The 13,201-nt window shown below is 47.8% G+C and overlaps 1 protein-coding gene and 1 non-coding gene across 2 annotated transcripts in view; one reads left to right on the forward strand and one right to left on the reverse strand.

The window, feature by feature from the left end:
* ERGIC1 (endoplasmic reticulum-golgi intermediate compartment 1) overlaps positions 1–13,201 on the reverse strand; it is a 103,068-nt gene that overhangs the window by 55,724 nt on the left and 34,143 nt on the right. The gene's annotated exons all lie outside the window — the stretch shown is intronic.
* Positions 2,316–2,418, forward strand: LOC115526737. The gene has a single exon (XR_003972741.1). It is a non-coding gene; the product is annotated as a U6 spliceosomal RNA (small nuclear RNA).

Here is a 13,201-nt window from a genome sequence, read left to right on the forward strand (position 1 = left end):
CCTCCCCACACGCAGAGCAGATGCCTTGATGCCTTTCTTTCATATGGGTCCCACCACAGCAAATGAGGGTTGTGGGGTGCGGCAGAAGAATCTGGGATCTGGGAGTCGGACAGACACAGCAGATTCTGACCAGCTATTTAAGAGTGAGGATCCTGGAATCAGACCACCCTGGGTTCAAATCTTTTGGGCTGGTCTTCCTTGTTTGTGGCTACTGTTACCAGGTCCTGCCAGGCCATCGAGAGGAGTAACGGAAATAAATGTCTGTGGTGGATTTACACAGCATTCACAGAGGAGGCGCCTCACACACTTGGCTTCCTTCCTGTCACTTGAACCTGAGCAGGCAGTTCTCACAAAGCAGAGTTCTATCCCCGCAGTGTTCCTAGGCTCCCGGGCAGGACTTGGCATGGTGAAGAGGCCGGCTGCTCCAGCCCTCGGGGGCTACCAGTTGGCATGTGGTTCCCCTTTGGTGATTGGGAAAAGCTGTTAGCACCCTGCTAACCTCAACGCAATGACTTGGAAATCTTGCGTAAGATCTGATGCTTGACTACCGTGCGCTCGTCCTAACTGCACGTGAAACGTGCTGGGTTTCCTAACACGTCAGGGGAGAAGATATTCCTGTGGGCTGCCAAGTTAAAAGGTAACACTTTCTCTCTGGCCTGCTCAGCTACCAGTCTTCCGTTCTTGGGCCCTTAAGGGGCACTAGAAACTGGGGCTGGGGGTGTGGTTGAGCAGGAGGGGTCCACGTGACTCAGTTCTCCATACCTACACATCTCCCTTATTCGGAAAATGCTGACCCCTTTAACCATGAGGGGCATGTAAGAGATAAGAGGCATGTATGTACTGTGGAATCAGCCCAAGTGGGCTCAAACGTGACTCCACCACTGTTCAACCTTGGGCATGTCACTTACGTAACCTCTCTGAGCCTCAGTTCCCCTGGCTGTAAAATGGGGCAACGATACTATCTTGTAGCATAGCGGTTAAGGCCAAGTGACTTAGTGCATAGAAAGTGCTTAGAACTGTGCCTAGCACCCAGGAAGTACTATATGAATATTTATTTGCAGGTACTATTCATTTTTTTTTCCCGTTACTATTGTTAATGTTCGGCTGACTAACATCTATGAGCACCTACTACATGCTAAGTCCTCTCTTAGGCGCTAGGACACAGGTATAAGACTCAGCCCTTGGCCTTGTGTGCCTACAGTTTAGCAATAAAGACAAAGAAGGAAATGGAAGGAGGGTACAATGGTGTTCCTTCATAAGGTTTGCTGAAGGTGCTAGGGGGACCCAGAAAGCGGTCCATGGGGTGGTCCATGAAGCTTCCGGCAGCAGGTGATGTCTGAACAGAGCAGGAGGATGGGAGGCTGAGTAGGAAGAGGCATAAAGCAGTCCACGTAGTGAGAACAGCAAAAACAGGGGCCAAGAAAGACGACCAGACCTGGCGGGCTGGAGCGTGGAGTTAGTTCACCTGCCCATAACGCTGGGACGGGATGATGACCGAACATGGCGTGCCAGAGAGCAGAGTCCCCTTGCACGAGCCACTGGGACGGCATGGAATGACAGGCACCAGAGAGGTGGGAGGGGCTTACAATCCACCTTCCCTGTCCAGTTAATACCAGGTCACCATCCAGGGCCCACAGGCAGAAACTGGGCCTCACAGTTTAAAAACTTTATCAACCACCACTTCAAAACTGGGGGTTTTATGGGAAGTCAGAGGTCACTCGGGGTGAGGAGGTGGGGGTAGCTGAGGGCGGAATGTCAGAATCTGATAAGGGTGAAGAGGCCAGAGAGGGGAGATTGACACATGGGGGTGGGGGACACCAATCAAATATGTAAATACAGTGAGGATAATGGACGCCTGGGGCTCACTGTTGGGAAAGGGAGGTCTATATGGAGGGAAAAGTAGAATAAACTCTGTGCTACTCGAGTGGAAATGGAGGTTTCACTGTGGATTCTTGATTTTCAACATCCACCAATACAGAAATACACATCCTATTCACATACATTTCCTGGCTCATTCCACAGGGAGGGTCCGGGAACCGTGACAGCCAGATAGCAAACGGCACATCAGGTACTCAAATGTTGGCTTCTAAATCTCCCTCTCTACTTGCAGAACTGGCTGATCCCAGGGCTACGTGAGGAAAATCCAAGATGAACTTGGAACACCTTCTTGTCAGAAAGCAAGACAGTGTTCAAAGAATGGTGGGGTCACTGGCCAAAGAAAGGACGATGTGAGCACTGAAATAAAAAATCACAGTGATAGGTTATAACCCATTGGATAAAATAGGAAGCCACGGATCTATATAAAGAAATGAATAGTGCTCGCTCCGGCAGCACACGTACTAAAACTGGAACGGTACAGAGATCAGCACGGCTCCCCGCGAGGACGACACGCAAATTCGTGAAGCTTCCGTATTTGTCATGCCGTTTGCAGCGACGTGGATGGAACTGGAGGGTGTTATGCTAAGTGAGATAAGTCAGTCAGAGAAGGACAGATACCATATGTTTTCACTCCTTATGTGGATCTTGAGAAACTTAACAGAAGACCATGGGGGAGGGGAAGAGGGAAAAATAGTTACAAACAGAGAGGGAGGAAGGCAAACCACAGGAGACTCTTAAATACAGAGAACTGAGGGTGGATGGGGGGTGGGGGAGAGGGGAAAGTGGGTGATGGGCATTGAGGAGGGCACTTGTTGGATGAGCACTGGGTGTTGTATGGAAGCCAACTTGACAACAAATTATATTAAAAAAAAAGAAATGAATGAACCCAAAATTTGATGAGAAACAGGATATTTACATACCTTCAAATACCACCCCACAAAATCCTTACTAATTACAAAGGGAAAAAGAGTAACGTTATAGTTGAGAAACTTACATCATCTTGACCAAGTGACCAAAGTGAGTGTCACCAGTAAGGAGACATATCATGTGCCTCCTGGTCTGAGATATTGGGGAAGGCACACCATTACACTCGTGTGGGAAACTTGCTCAAAATGCACAACCTCAAATGAATCATGAGAAAGCAACACACAAATCCAACCGGAGGGTTCATGCTATAAAATGACTGGCCAGTACTTGTCAAAGGTATCAAGGTCATTCAGACAAGTAAAAGGCTAAAGAACTTTCAGAGATTGGAGAAGACTAAAGAGACATGACAACTGAACCATGCAGGATGTCCCAGACGAGAAAAAGGACATCAGGGGGACAATGGTTAGGATTTGAATAAGAGCCATGTATTAGTTAATACTATGGTATAGTGTTATTTTCCTGGTTTTGATAATGGTATTTTGGTTATGTAACATGGTAATATTTAGGGAAGTTTCAGTAAAGGGCTTATGGGAAGTCTTTGCATTAGTTTTGCAAATTTTTTTGTAAGCCAGAAATTATGGCAAGATAAAAAGTTAAAAAGGCTCTTTAAAATTTAATAGAATTATAAAAAAAAAATTATAAGGGGGAGATTTCACATAAAAATCCCACACAGCCTGCTTTCTTCATACATACCTGGTCCCTCTAGGCTTCTGATTTTGAGGTGCTGGCTTAACAAATGTTTACTGAGTGTGCTGGGTGTCAAGAATACATCTTTGTTGGGAGTGAGAATGGCGAGGGGAGGGTTGAATGAACAAAGGTCTAAGAGAGCAGGGTAGACTTGGACCAAACTACAGGAAGCAATAGTGATCAAAGGAAAGAGGTGCTCTAGAAAGAGTCACTGATGTGAAACCAAGATCACTGCCAGCCTGGGCACTTTTACATATACATATTTACATGTAATTCTTACAATAACCCTGGCAGACACTGATATCCCAATTTTTCAGAGAGAAAACCAAGGCTAAGCTATAAGCAACTTGCTCAAAGTCACCAAGCCCGTGACTAGTAGAGCTGGGATTCAAACCCAAGTCTGAGTCATAGGCCATGGCCCTTCCACTGCCCTATACTTGTGGGAATCAGTATAGAGGTCACTTACTGGTAAATTAGTCTCAGAGTTTTGCTTACTTTTCCACAGATGCTGCCCAGAGCAGGTGAGAATCTCCTAAAAGACAGGGACCAGCTCAAAATACATTAATTCACTCAACAGATATTTACTAAGTACTTACTGGCAGTATTCTAGATATGGGAAAATGGAAGCAGTCAAGGTAGACATGGCCCCTGCCCTCATGGAGGTGCCAATCTAGGAATGCTTTTGACTCCTTGAGAAGGGCCACCTAAACAGAATGTTCTCTAATGATTATCCCATTCCCATGCCGTCAATCCAAGCTGAGGAGTGGTGGTGGGGTAAAGGGAGAGCTGAAAAAGACCCTGGGTTCAGAGCTGACCACAAGCCAAGTGAGTCAGCAGTGAATGTCACTAAGAAATGGGCCACAGGAAGACTGGTGAGAACCCAGGCATGTGACAGACAGGGAAGTGAGCCGTCGTCCTCTCTGGTTTACATTAGTCAGTCCCTCACTGCGGTGATGTGGTGATGCGATTAGCTGTGGCCACCCACTGTCAAGAGAATATGGAGGAAAGGGTAGAGAGTGTGGAAGAGGGGGAAGGGGTGCCTAGTGCATATCTAGTGTGGGCTCAGCTCATGCTATGCCTTTGGCTGGCATGTTCTCATTTAATTCTCTTGACCAGCCTTCAAGTTAGGGATTTTTAGCCCATTTTACAGATGAGGCTCACAGAGGCTGGTGGTTTGGCTAAGCTCACACACCTGTGAAGTGCCACAGCAGGACTCTGAATCCAGGCCTAATTTACGTTCTTGCTGGTTTTTTTTTCCAACCATGTAGGGCCAAAACTGAGACCATGTCAGTGGAAAATGCTTAGGAAAAAAGGTTAAAGAATTAGAATTGATTAGCCTCAAACAGAGAAAGCTAAACTATGGATTCTTCATCACTGTCAAGCAAAAAAATGCTTTTTTCCTGCCCTCCCACCAGAGTATGATTTTCCTGAGACAGGACCTGGGCCTCCTTGTTGCCCAGCCCTGCCCAATCCAGGCCCCTGGAGAACTGACCTGAATGAATGAGTCAATGAATGAATCTGCACAAAGATAAGATCCACTGGCTGCTCTTAAAAACAAGATTAAGCTGAAATGGACAGTGGAGAAGCTGAGTCCTCAGGGGTTCCTTGTACTGGATATTGAGAAATCTTGCCTTCAAAGCGGGGTGGGGGTGGGGGTAAAGTGGACTTAAATTAAAGTAAGAGAGCCATCAACTGGACTTAAGGAAGACTGATCCAATGCCAAGTGCCAGGACAACAATGGCAGTAGTGACTAGAGCTAGGCTGGCAAGAGGTTTATCCTTGCTGGGACAGGATACAAACACAGAGACCCCACAGGGGCCTCCTGCCTTCAAAACCCTCCACTGTCAGGTCTAGAAGTTTCTCTAAGATCACTATGTCCAACCCAATCATTTTACAGATGAGAAAACGGAAGCCTTTAAGAACAGTGACTTAGGGCGCCTGGGTGGCTTGGTCGGTTAAGCATCTGACTTCGGCTCAGGTCATGATCTCACGGTCCGTGAGTTCGAGCCCCGCGCCGGGCTCTGTGCTGACAGCTCAGAGCCTGGAGCCTGTTTCGGATTCTGTGTCTCCCTCTCTCTCTGCCCCTCCCCTGTTCATGCTCTGTCTCTCTCTGTCTCAAAAATAAATAAACGTTAAAAAAAAAAAAAGAGTGACTTGTTCAGTTCGAGGTGCAATTAGACACAAAATATTTAAATCAGAAACAAGCCAATAAAAAGCTGATGAAATCCTTGTTATCTCTCAGATGCTAGCGGTTCCCAACCAGGGGCAATTTTGGCCCCCCAGGAGACATCTGGCAATGTCTGGAGATATTTTTGGTTGTCGCACGGGGGACTGGGGGTGTTACTGGAACCTAGCGGGTTAAGGCCAGGGGTGCTAATGCATCCGACAATCCTGCAATGCATAGTAAAATCCCCCCCACCCCACAACAAAGGATTACTGGCCCCAAATGTCCAGAGAACTGAAGTAGAGAAACCATGTCGTACGAGACCAAAACTTCACATGTGGGAAGCTCATTTTCCCACTGAGTCTGTGTTCTGTCTGAAAGGCAGCCAGTTGCCTCTGCTCCCGCTGGGTGAAGTCATGGCCACGGCCTCGATTGCCCCCACGGAGACCAGCGATCTGGATTAAGCAGTCTTTCCCTCTCCTTTGTGCTCTGTGCCTGAGAAAGAAGAGCTCACTTGGAGAGATCTGGGCAAAGGAACCCACAGAGAAACAACGAGGTCCACCTAGACTTGTGGCTTACCGTGACAGTCGAGTAAGTCCAAGGGTCACTATTTTAATAAAACGCGCTGAATCTGCGCCTCTAACACATCTTACCTTAAGATCAAACATACATCAACATTGATACGAGGAATTGATGAGAATATAGGATTTACTTAACAGAAACTACTCTACAGGCTGCATCTAGCCTACTGAGTGAGGAATGGCAGCATAACCTCACCCAAAATAAACACGCATACGTCTTCCTCTGCTCCCAAGCAAGGAAATTGCCGCTGGAAATCTCTGACTAATGGATTTCTTCTGTAATTTCTTTTCATAGCAGAATGCCTCAGCTTTGCTATTTTAACTTTTGCTGCTTGGGACCTCACTTCTCCCTTGCTCTTGGAGACGAATCTCAGATCACTCTGTGGTTCGCCATATGTGGGCGGCTACCAGGCAGGCAGGCGCTCGTGATGTCACTGTTTCCAAGGCTTAATGAAATTAGACGCCATTGAGGAGCAAGTCATTGGAAGTGGTGGGTCACTGGTCCCAAAAATAGCCAGCAAGGCTTTTAGTTGGTGCTGTGGCCTGGTCACCCCTGCCCACCAGCCTGTCAAGAGGCTTCAGTGCCAAGTACCAGGGAGTTAGGTGAAAAGCGTGCTTGCTTGTTCACTTACTCATTTCTTCCACCTTACTGAGAACCACTGGTGTGGTGTGTGTGGGGGGGAGGGTGCACGCGCACGCCTACGCACACGCGTGTGCATGCTGGAGGGCACACGGAGGTAAATGAATGTGTCAGAGCCAAGCACGGGCAGGGAAAGAACCCTACAAGCACCAGTTCTCTTGAGCCCTAGAATCACTCTCACAGCCCCCTGAATCCTGTCCTTGACGTTCAAACTGCTAATAAGAGCCCACACCAATCCTTCCTCTGTCAGAAGGAAGGGGAAAAAAATCTGTCTCCCTCTCCAGCCCACATAGAAGAGCTTAGAGGGTGAATCATGGCCATCCCAGCTACTCTGTGGCTGTCCCCTTTGTGAGGGACCATTGTGCACCCAGTCGTGGACTCAGAGTTTGCGTTCATTAACTCAAGTCCTTTTCACAACCCTGTGTAGTAGATTCCATCATTCTTCCCATTTCACTTGCCCAAGATGCAGGACTCGACGCCTGCCATCTAGCTTCAGGACATATGCTCTAACCGCTGTGCCACAGGCCTGCCTGAAGCACGCAGACAGGCTGGGGGCTGAAGGAGTGGAGGTCTGGGGGATGACCCTCTGCACAAAGCACTTCCACGTGCACAGTTCTCTCTCTCCAGCCCATCCCCTGAGGCTCTCTCCCCAAATCTCGGAGCCTGTGTGGAGGTCTCTATCTATAGGCTGTTCTCCCAGCTCCAACTGCCTCCACTGTGACCTTTCTCATCCCAGAATACCCTCTCTGACCACAAAGTCCTGGTCTTCCCCCTCTCTTCCTTCCCACAGAAGCCACTAAGTCTGGCCAAAGAGGAAGAAGAGCTTCTAGAAGGCACCCCCGACACAGCCTGCCCCACCTTCCCAGACTCTGTGGACATATACATTCCTGGCACAGCCCCCAATATGGCTGCAGGGTCCTCTACTCTGACTGGACCTAGTCGAGCCAGATTTGTTCCACAATCTGTGGATCGTGCAGGGCCTGGCCCATTAATGGCACTCAGCAAATTCCAGATGAAAATACAAAATGACGTATGTGCAGGCTATTCACCACAGCACGGCTGTAATAGCAGACAACTGGGTACCATCCAAATGTCCATCCAAGGGGACCTGTTAATAACCTATAGACCAAGTGGAGGACGATCCAGCTGTAAAGGGGAATGAGGAAGGTCTCTTTACATCAAAAGAAAAAAGCAAACGGTGGAACGCTGCTTCTGTTAAATTTTAAGCATATGTTTGTGGGGGGGGGGGCGTGGATAGTGACAAAAAATGATTTATATCCTTGCTTACATCTTCATATTTGTGATGTTATAGCCACAGATTTAATTTGTAAGAGCCACAACGTCCATCAACAGGCAGAAAGATAGGTAAATTATGGCATATCCGCACAATGGACTACTACCCAGCAATAAAAAGCAATTAAGTATTGACATGAGCAACAACATGGACGATTCTCAAAACAACTGTACTGCATGAAACACAAACTAGGGTACACGTGGTATGATTCCATCTATATAAAATTCTCATCAGTGTTTAACGGGGTGCTCGGTATACGGGTCTTGAACTTCTTTTGTCACATGTATCCCTAAATATGTAATATTTTTTATGCATCGCCTAAGAATGGTAAGAGTAACCATTTGCGATAGCTTTTGGTTACACCTGTTGTGTCTTTTGGAAGCTATAAAATTTTAGACAAGTACAAACTAATCTAGAGTGACAGCAGGCCACCAGTTGCCTGGGGACGAAGGAAGAGGTGGGCATGAGGAAACTTTAGGTTCACTATGTTGACTGTGATGATGGTTTCATGGGTGGATGCATGTTAAATTCCTCAAACTGTCCACCTTAGGTATGTGAAGTTTACTGTATGTCAATTATACCTAAATAAAGCTGTTAAAAAATGGTAATGGCTAAAACACATCAAACAATCTGTGAGTGCATAACGACACTTCAAAAAACAAAACACAACAAAAGCTTCTTTGGACACCTTTGAAGTTACTAGGCCACCAACTCCTTATTCTGAAAACTAGTAGATAGAAAGTACTAATTCTGACTTTTTTTTTTTTTTGTACACAAATGCATTTCTAGGTAACCAAATAGATGATGAAGGTGAAGTTCTGTTTTACAGAATAATTTCAAAGAATAACGCAGAAAGACTAATAGAAGTAGAAAAATCATCATTGTGTGCCCTTTGATAAAACACTGGATCTTAGCAATGATCCGAAACTTAATAATAGATAATTATAGTGGCTAAAATAAAAATAATAGTGGCTACAGCCACTGGAACCCAATGATTAACCTTAGTATCTCAAAGAGAAGACAACCAGTTATTCTGTACCTCTCAATGCAATGCAATTGGAAGCATACAGCACACTTCTTAATAACTGGCCTAGAACAACCTCACATCTCACCTTCCATGTAATCCTTATCTCACAGCAGTCTGGCCTCTGACATCAGCACCCCCCCACACACACACTCCTGTGCTATGTAAGACCACCCAAGAGTCACTAAGGGCCAGATGCCATTGGCTCACCTCAGTACTGCCCCTGCTCTGAACCTGTTAACTGCCTCTTCCTTCCTGGATCTCTCCTGGCTGCCTAAAGCACCACGGCATTCTCACTCTCTGGCATCCGCTCTGTCTGCCCCTTTTCCTTCTGCTATCCCTGATATCCAGGTGTGCCCACAGGGGTCTGTGTTCAGGCCTCTTCTCTTTTAGGTCCCACAGCCAACTCATCCATGCCTTAATTTCCCACGCCAAGTTCCAGAGAGATGGGAGAAAGTCAACAAGACAGATGTGGATGTGGTCCCTCTCCTCAAAGAGTTCATACAGTAATGCCCAAGGAGCTTCCTCACTCCTGGGGTGTCCTCCCTGCCCCCTCATACTTGATATGTCCAGAAGAAAACGCAACAGCTTCTCACACAAAACCTGTTCTTTGGGTCCCAGAAGGAACCTCAGGGATTGTGGAATCCAAACTCATGCAGCTTCAAATAGTTAAAGTAAGAGAGAAAGGGCAGCAGCATTTTGTGTTAAGAGACAAGCCCTCCTGACTCTTTCCAAGTCACCATCAGTGTCCTCCAGGGGCTCCCAAATGCCTGAGATGTCGTGAGGTATGCTATGTTGGCTGCAGGGGCCACAGCGAGGAGCAGCAGAGTCAAACTGGCTAATCGGGAAGAGGATGAAGAAATTCTCAAGGAGTGTTTTAGATGGTCTATCAGAAAAAAGGGAGTGGCCTCACGGGGCTGGACAGTGCCCTTCGCCTGTTACCTGGACCTGGGCTCGTCAGGAGAACAAAGCTCACGCCCAGCAGGGAGGGAGCATCAGCCTAAGAGCTCTAAATCCCAACGCAATCTGTTCCTTGAACAGTCAAGCAAGCTTGCTCCCATCTCAGGCCCTTTGCCCTTGCTGTTCTCTGTCTCTGGAACATTGTTCCCTCAGATAATCTGCATGCTTGCTGCCTCACTTCATTTACGCCTATATTCAAACATCACCTCTTTAGACAGGCCTGTCCTGGCCACTAACTAAAACGCCTCTTTCGACCTCCTTACTCTACTGTCTTTTTCTGTGTAGCACTTAAGATCACTGCCTGAATTTATGTTGTCTTATGTGCATTTGTTCATTGCCTGATCCCGCCATTAGAATATAAGTTACAGGAGAGCAGGGACGATGTCTGCCTCTGAGTTCCACTCTATCTCCAGAGCCTAGAAAAGTGCCTGGCACAAAGGAGATCCATAGAAATACTTGTGGCATGGATGAAGGAAGCAGCTTTTCTCCAAGTGTGGTCCTTGCACCACTGCCTCAGAATCTGCCAGGTGGCTGATCAAATATGCAGATTCCAGGGTCCCACTGTAGAATGAATGAAACCAGGATGGGGTGAGGATGACAGGCATTTGTGGAAAAAGTGCCCTTCAGGAGATGCTGGTGCATGCTAGAGTTCCTAAGGTATCAGCTGTGTGTTTATCTCCAACTTCAAATGTATTTCCTAAGGACCACAGGTCAACAGAGGGATGAGGAAAGGGACTGGCATTTCCTGGGCTCCTTACCCTGTGAGCCAAGCACTACTGAGGACCCTTGACCTACTCTATCCCCCTGAATTCTTCCTACCACTCATGAGATGCCATCAACAAATGTGTAAACTGAGGCTCAGAAAAGCTGAGACACCTGCCTAAGTTCATACAACCAGCAAGAGGCAGAGTCAGGCTGGAACCCTGGTCAGCCTCACCCAGAGGCTCCTAAAAGCTCTGCACTAGCCCCTGGGCCCCTTGGCTGTCCACGCTCACCACCGCCCTCCTGTGCCTGCCCCGCAGCCTGGCACCTGCTGTGGGTGCGGTGGGCACTTGGTGAGTGAGAAAGGGAGGTTTGGAACTGTGGTGTGACGCCGCCCTGAGGCTCTGGCAGAGCACAGCTGGACGGGGGGCTCCTCACCCTCACTTGCCTCCCACATGCTGTGACAAGTCAGTGAGTCCACGTTCGCACAGAAAGAGGAAAGGCGTGGTGTCAGAGCCTCGGGACATCAGGCAGCCGGGGCCTGGCTAGGAGTCCAGCTTCCCACCGTCAAGGCCACAGGGAGCACAGGCCAGGGGACGGCAAGGGCCCCCAAAGTGTTTCCAAATCACTGGAAACAGGACGCAGCCGCCGGCCCCACACCAGGACACAACATCATCCCAAGTGTGGAAGCTATAAATGGAAATGTATTCTTAGAGGGGCAGAACATGAGTGGGGGTTTTTCAGAAATGACCCATCATCGGATAAAAATACAGACGGCATTTAAATGCTGAGCGGCAGGAGCTATTCCGGGGATTGGGTTCTCATCCCTGCGGCTCCCAGCCAGGGCATGGCCTTCAGCAGAGATTTAAAAGGAAGAAACTACGGGTGCCGGTGTTTTTAAGTTTAGGAGGAAAGTATTTGGGAGAAAGACAGCCGTGCCAAGACAGCTGTGGAAGGTGCACCCTTTGGGGAGAGCCCAAATGTCACCTGACCTCCACCTGCACCCGCCCGGGGGATTCAATTTTGCTCTCTGCTATGAGACCACCTTTTGAACAACATTCTTCGCTACCTTAAGAAGTGAGGGCTGAGTTCTGGTGAGGCCTGGGGATAAAAGCCCTAGATAGGATCAAGATTTTAAGAGGCTGGCCGGTCAATGAAAGTATAATGAAGCCATAGCTGAGGTGGATCTGATGTCATGGAAAGAGGAAAGAGAGGATTTATTACGCCAGCCTCTTCGCTCATGAGTCCAAGCCGTCCAACACACAAAAACTAGGTTCAGCTGTTTTTTACAGGGAAGGAAACTGGGACTCAGAAAAGACTGTGTAGAGTCACAGACTCTCAGGCTGAGACCCTGAACCTGGAAAGATAAGCAGAAATGAGGCTGGAAGAAAAGGGCAGAAGGGCGTCTCAGGCAGAGCAACAGCTTCTGCTAAGGTTCATGGCTCCAGAAGCCCAAGGTCACTCAATTAGCATATGGCAAAGCTGGGATTTGCACCATCATCGACCTGAACACGAAGTTACTGTGCCAGGCTGGGAAGCAGCAGAGTGTTTTAGAAAACGAGATCTGGCTGACAAATTAAAAGGTGAATTTTTCAACAATCCCAGGACCAAAGTGTTCTCCTTGGTGACCATTCTCATTTGGACACGCCTCAGTATTTTTCAGTTGTTCCATAATAAACAGGTTACAAATGAAAAAATAAAGCCAGGTAGGGTCTTTAGGAGAACCGTCTTGGGCTGGCCAGTCCCCGTCTATTACCTGCCCTCCCTCCCACGCACCTCGTGTCCCCACCAACACTCTTTGTTCCAGAAAGGCCCATTCTTTCCCAGCTCTGTTTATTTACATGCACTGCACCCTCTGTCTGCGTCACCCCATCTCACTCCTCCTCCACCAGCTCATTCTTTCTGTCATGAATGAGTACTTACTGTGGACCAAACACTGTTCTAGGTGCTAGGAATACAACAGCAGTCAGACACAAAACTCCCTGCCTTCACCTAGTTTACATCCCAGTAAAACAGACAAACAGTGAATGAACATGTCAGTGCCCATGAGTGTCATGAAGAAAAATAAACCAAACTAGGAGACAGCATATAATATAGGTGCTGTGTTAGACAGGAGCAGGGGGATAGCTCTCAGAGAAGCCCCATTTGATAAGGTGACATGCAAATGTACATCTAAATCAAGTGGGAGAGCAGCCACACGGCTATTCAGGGAAGAACATTCCAGGCAGAAGGGATAGCAAGTGTAAAGGCCCTGAGGCAGGAAGCATACTTGGCAGGTCCCTGGAATACAGTAAGGAGCCTGGTAGAGCTGAGGGGCAGGAAAGGGCAGAAGTCCCAGTAATTC

Source organism: Lynx canadensis, chromosome A1 (genome assembly GCF_007474595.2).
Source record: "Lynx canadensis isolate LIC74 chromosome A1, mLynCan4.pri.v2, whole genome shotgun sequence".
NCBI lineage: Eukaryota > Metazoa > Chordata > Mammalia > Carnivora > Felidae > Lynx > Lynx canadensis.